We start from the raw sequence: 6,472 nt of genomic DNA, 5'->3' as shown, positions 1-6,472 counted from the left end.
GATTAGGTTATCCTGAAAAGCATGGTAATCGTGGGATAATATGGTGTAGGAAAAATTTTATAAGAGTTTCTCTGATTAATATTTACTACATTAAAAATTATTAATATGAACATAGTAAAATTAATCGAGTACATTTTTTATTTTATTGTGGTAGATATTAATATTTTTATTGTGGTAAATATTAATCAGAAAAATTCTTATAAAATTCTTCCAGTACCTTACTGTTCCACGATTACCATGATTTTCAGGGTAAATTTTAAAGAGAAAATTTTTTATGTGTAGTATTCGGATACGTTTTATCAAAATTTACGTTTTTAAAATAATCAATAAATGATAATAACGAGAGAGAGAGAGAGAGTGAGGAACGTTATTATCATAAATGATAACGTTCCTCACTCTCTCTCTCTCTCTCTCTCGTTATTATCATTTATTGATTATTTTAAAAACGTAAATTTTGATAAAACGTATCCGAATACTACACATAAAAAATTTTCTCTTAAAATTTACCCTGAAAATCATGGTAATCGTGGGACAGTAAGGTACTGGAAGAATTTTATAAGAATTTTTCTTGAGGAACGTTATTATCATAAATGATAACGTTCCTCACTCACTCACTCACTCTCTCTTTCTTTCTCTCTCCCTCTCTCATTATTATCATTTATTGATTATTTTAAAAAACGTAAAATTTTGATAGGATGTATTCGAATACTACACAGAGAAAATTTTTTCTTAAAATTTACTCTAAAAATGATGGTAATCGTGGGACAATGGTATTGAAAGAATTTTATAAGAATTTTTCTGATTAATATTTACTATAATAAAAATATTAATATCTATCACAATAAAATAAAAAATATACTCGATAAATTTTACTATGTTTATATTATAATAATTTTTATTTTTATCATAAATGATAATAACGTTTCTCTCTCTTTAGTTCTCTCTCTCTCTCTCTCTCTCTCTCTCTCTCGCGGCATAGAAAATATTTGTTATCCTTTCCGCACCACCTTGCGGTAGATAACACGGCGCATTTTTTTTAAAGTGGTATCTCCAGTAGGTCTAATCCACTCTCATATTTTAATTTAATAATTGTTCAAAGTGCCTTCCTCGTTCTTGCGAACAGAGTTCAACCCTTCGAACAATATTACGCGTTGCGCGATACGCCATTTCTGGAGTAATGGTAGCAAAAGCTGCGAGAATTGCTTCCCGTACTTCAGCTTCTGTACCATCACGCCTATGCTCGACTAAATCTTTAATGTGACCCCACACGAAATAATCGAGCACATTAAGATCTGGCGATCGCGCCGGTCAGATAATCGGGCCGCCTCGACCTATCCATCTCTCTGGATAATGCGCGTTTAAAAAATCGCGCACTTGTCGAGAAAAGTGCGCAGGAGCCCCGTCTTGTTGAAAAATGAGTTCCGCTCTATCGCGAAGAGGAACATCTTCGAGAAGAGCAGGTAACTCATTTTGGAGGAAATTAAGATAAATCGCTCCATTTAAACGGGGTGGAAGAAAATATGGCCCGATCTAAAAAAATGAAATATTAAAAAAAAAATGATTTGTTAAACTCGCGAAAGAAAATTTTTTTGCTTACTAACAAGTAAATTTACTACTTACTATTTAGTTCGCTTTTATTCCTGCCCATACATTTATCGCCCAGCGATATTGATAAGCGCGTTCTCGAACGACATGCGGGTTTTTTTCTGCCCATTGCAGAAAATTGTGTGAATTAAACACACCGTTCGGTGTGAACGTGGCTTCGTCAGTCCATAAAATTCGATCGGGGAAAAAATTATTTCGTCGATACTGCGCAAGAAATTCTGTGTGTTTCACCGACTATTAATATTGTAACGGCGTAGCCGTTACTAACGCCTCGCGGGCCGATCACCCGCCCGCCACTTGAGGCTATGGCGCCTAAGGCGCCCCTAAGCACAAAATCTTAACTGATACACGGGTCACCCTACCCCAGGGGCGCCCCACTACAACCCCCAGAGGCGCCCCACTACGACGCCGGCGTTACCCCCACCACAGCCTCGAGGAAGAGTGGGGGAACCGCCGGCAGGGTATATAAGCCGGCTCGACGGATGAGCCGGCACCAGTCCTGCTCCAGACCTCCTAGCCAGGCAACGGGCTTCTCGTTGTTACGCCGGGTTTCCCGGTTTCTGGCCTCCTACCTTTAGTATCGGGCAACGGGTTTCTCGTTGTTACGCCGGGTTTCCCGGTTTCCGGTCTCTTCCTGTTACACGCCGGGCAACGGGTTTCTCGTTGTTACGCCGGGTTTCCCGGTTTCCGGTCTCTTCCTGTTACACGCCGGGCAACGGGTTTCTCGTTGTTACGCCGGGTTTCCCGGTTTCCGGTCTCTTCCTGCTACACACCGGGCAACGGGTTTCTCGTTGTTACGCCGGGTTTCCCGGTTTCCGGTCTCTTCCTGCTACACGCCGGGCAACGGGTTTCTCGTTGTTACGCCGGGTTTCCCGGTTTCCGGTCTCTTCCTGCTATACACCGGGTGACGGGTTTCTCGTCATTACGCCGGGTTTCCCGGTTTCCGGTTTCTTTCTGCTATAGGCTATACGCCTCCGTACACCGTATCTCTATTATACCGGGTAATTTGTAAATCTTTTCCGGACACCGCTACAGGCTATACGCCTCCTTATTTTGTTTATACCGAGTAGTCAATAAGTTTCTCTATTTAGGGCTTTATGCCAACAAACATTTCGTTTATACCGAGTAGTCAATAAGTTTCTCTATTTAGGGCTTTATGCCAACAAACATTTCGTTTATACCGAGTAGTCAATAAGTTTCTCTATTTAGGCTTTATGCCAACAATCATTTTGTTTACTTGTTTCTTTTTGAATAAACCAAAGTATTGTTAATAAGGAATAAGCGAGTCTGAATCTCCCCCTTCCTCCCGAATCCTGGAACCGGCGAGCCGATCCGCGGCGTCGGGAAAGGTGAACCGTTACATGGCGCCCGAACAGGGACCTGCCCAGTGGAGATCCCGACTCGCTTAAGCCTATCCAGATGCCCGCGTGGGTGAATCAATTATCAAAAACCGAAGCTATTGCCTTGGCCAAAAGACACGGAATCGATAGCCAAGGAACTTTAGACGAGGTCCGCCGACGCCTCCGCCGATTTGTCGGGCAAAACCCCGCGCTATTTCGAACTCACCTACCTGTGCCCACTATCAACGTCGAAATGGCCACCGGAAGCCCAACCAAAGACGAAGAAGCTACCACCCCGACACCTGTTGAACCAGCCAGGATCATGGACCAGATCCGAAAATGGGGGTGCCACTTCGAGGGCAAGGACCCCCTGGCATTCCTCGAGCGTACGGAAGAGCTGTGCCTGGGCTACGGCTACACCGACGCCCAGATGCTGTTAGGGCTACCCGAACTCTTACGGGGAGACGCCCTGCTGTGGTATCGCAACATCCGCGATACCATAGCCAGCTGGGCCGACTTTCGCCAAGCTGTCCGCCAGCAATACCTGCCAAGCGGGTATGAGAGACAGATGAAAAGGACGATCCAGGGACGTCAACAACGCCCTAAAGAGTCCTTCCAAAAGTACGCCACCGAGGTCCTGACCATGATGCGGCGCGCCGGGGGATATTCACCCCTAGACCAACTGGAACAGCTCTACGAAAACATGGATCCGGAGTACCAATTGTACATCCGTCGGGCGGAACGTGCTCAGCGTCGGGGATCTGAGCATCCGAGCCACCGAATACGAAGAGGCCGACCGCCGAAGACAGGAACGACGAAGGCCCGAGCCCACCGCTACGGGCCCCCCCAGCGCACCACGCGCCATCTCGCGGCGCTCCCGCGACTAATCACCGACACAGACGGGCCACGAGGTCCGACCCCCCGCCGCTAGGGTCCGCAGGGGGAATTCGGTTTTCTCGCATTCAAAGACCCCCCGTAGGGGTATATAAGGGGAGCCGGGTCAATTGACCCGGCTCATATTGCTGCGATGAGTCAACCGACCATCAAAGCGCTTTTTGGTGATATCTCCTCCTCGGAGGAGAGTGAAGGAACGGCTGACGAGCCAAAGGGGCCGCCTGTCAACCAGGCCCCAGCGGCGTCGGTCCGGCTCCCTCGGCCGGGGGTCTCGGTCCAGCGGTCGGACGGGCAGCGGGAGCGCCGAAGGGCTATCCTGCTGACCATGCCGCCGCCACCACCGGGTCCACGGCCGAGGGGAGTCCGGGACCGAACTACCGCGGCGTCCCGCCGTTCCTCGGGCGCAGCCAGCCCGGGCCCTCCCCGAGAGGGTGGCGGGGGTGGGCGCCGTCACAGCAGTGGCGGCGCCCTCCTCCCAACCACCAGCTCGGGAGGTCCGCAGGCCGCCTCCCGCGTCGCCTGTCGTCATGGTTACCCTTGACGACGGGCACGTGGTGGCGGTCCCGTGGCACTGCGCCCACGCTACTCGGAAGTTCCGAGCCACCTCCCCCACTGGACGGTGGATAATGCGGTTCGACCGATTCGGCCGACCCCGTACGATCCGCCGTCTAGAGAGGGGGTAGTGTAACGGCGTAGCCGTTACTAACGCCTCGCGGGCCGATCACCCGCCCGCCACTTGAGGCTATGGCGCCTAAGGCGCCCCTAAGCACAAAATCTTAACTGATACACGGGTCACCCTACCCCAGGGGCGCCCCACTACAACCCCCAGAGGCGCCCCACTACGACGCCGGCGTTACCCCCACCACAGCCTCGAGGTAAGAGTGGGGGAACCGCCGGCAGGGTATATAAGCCGGCTCGACGGATGAGCCGGCACCAGTCCTGCTCCAGACCTCCTAGCCAGGCAACGGGCTTCTCGTTGTTACGCCGGGTTTCCCGGTTTCTGGCCTCCTACCTTTAGTATCGGGCAACGGGTTTCTCGTTGTTACGCCGGGTTTCCCGGTTTCCGGTCTCTTCCTGTTACACGCCGGGCAACGGGTTTCTCGTTGTTACGCCGGGTTTCCCGGTTTCCGGTCTCTTCCTGTTACACGCCGGGCAACGGGTTTCTCGTTGTTACGCCGGGTTTCCCGGTTTCCGGTCTCTTCCTGCTACACACCGGGCAACGGGTTTCTCGTTGTTACGCCGGGTTTCCCGGTTTCCGGTCTCTTCCTGCTACACGCCGGGCAACGGGTTTCTCGTTGTTACGCCGGGTTTCCCGGTTTCCGGTCTCTTCCTGCTATACACCGGGTGACGGGTTTCTCGTCATTACGCCGGGTTTCCCGGTTTCCGGTTTCTTTCTGCTATAGGCTATACGCCTCCGTACACCGTATCTCTATTATACCGGGTAATTTGTAAATCTTTTCCGGACACCGCTACAGGCTATACGCCTCCTTATTTTGTTTATACCGAGTAGTCAATAAGTTTCTCTATTTAGGGCTTTATGCCAACAAACATTTCGTTTATACCGAGTAGTCAATAAGTTTCTCTATTTAGAGCTTTATGCCAACAAACATTTCGTTTATACCGAGTAGTCAATAAGTTTCTCTATTTAGGCTTTATGCCAACAATCATTTTGTTTACTTGTTTCTTTTTGAATAAACCAAAGTATTGTTAATAAGGAATAAGCGAGTCTGAATCTCCCCCTTCCTCCCGAATCCTGGAACCGGCGAGCCGATCCGCGGCGTCGGGAAAGGTGAACCGTTACAATATTTATTAAAAATAACGCGAAAAAATATGAAATAAAGATAATAAAAATACCTTCACAAAAATAGACGCGCTGTTCGTCATCTCTCGGTAAAAGTTGCTGTACTCGCTGATGATACGGATGATGATACGGATGCAATCCATTTTGACGTAGAACATGATGCACCACTTATCGCGAGAGACCGAGCATCCGAGATACATGGCGCACACTGGTCCTGGGGTTTTCTTCGAACGCTCGCAGGATTCTCTCTTCCTGCTACATCCACGCCGGGCACACGGGTTTTCTCGTTGTTACGGGCGGTTTTTTCCCGTTTCCGGTCTCTTCCATGCTACACGCCGGCAACGGGTTTCTTCTCGTTGTTTACGCCCGGTTTTCCCCGGTCTTCCGGTACTCTTCCTGCTACACTCCGGCACGGGCTTCTTCTCGTTGTTACGGGCCGGTTTTCCCGGTTTTCCGTTCTCTTTCCTGCTATCACACAACCGGGTGACGGGTTTTCCTCGTCATTACGCCGGGTTCCCGGTTTCCGGTTTCTTAATCTCTGCTATAGGCTATCCTCCCTCAGTACACCGTAATCTCTAAGTTCTCCGGTTAATTTGTAAATCTTTTTTTCTCGGACCCGCGACAGGCTATACGCCTCCTTATTTTGTTTATACCGAGTAGTCAAAATCTTCTCTATTTAGCACGCTTTAGCCAACAACATTTCGTTTATCTATAACCGATTATTCATAGTTCTCTTTCGCTATTTAGGACAAGGCTTTTGCCAACAACATTTCTCGTTATTATACCGAGTAGATCAATAAGTTTTCTATATTAGGCTTTAATGCCAACAATC

At 48.9% G+C, this 6,472-nt stretch overlaps 1 pseudogene; it reads right to left on the bottom strand.

Moving 5' to 3' along the window:
* Positions 1-1,234: 1,234 nt before the first annotated feature.
* LOC146725068 (uncharacterized) lies at positions 1,235-5,892 on the bottom strand (annotated as a pseudogene).
* Positions 5,893-6,472: the final 580 nt, after the last annotated feature.

This window comes from Nylanderia fulva, unplaced genomic scaffold (genome assembly GCF_048542155.1).
Source record: "Nylanderia fulva isolate GAGA-0341 unplaced genomic scaffold, ASM4854215v1 Scaffold1052, whole genome shotgun sequence".
Lineage (NCBI taxonomy): Eukaryota > Metazoa > Arthropoda > Insecta > Hymenoptera > Formicidae > Nylanderia > Nylanderia fulva.
Note: the sequence above shows the minus strand (reverse complement) of the source record. Positions and strands in the feature narration are given on the sequence as shown.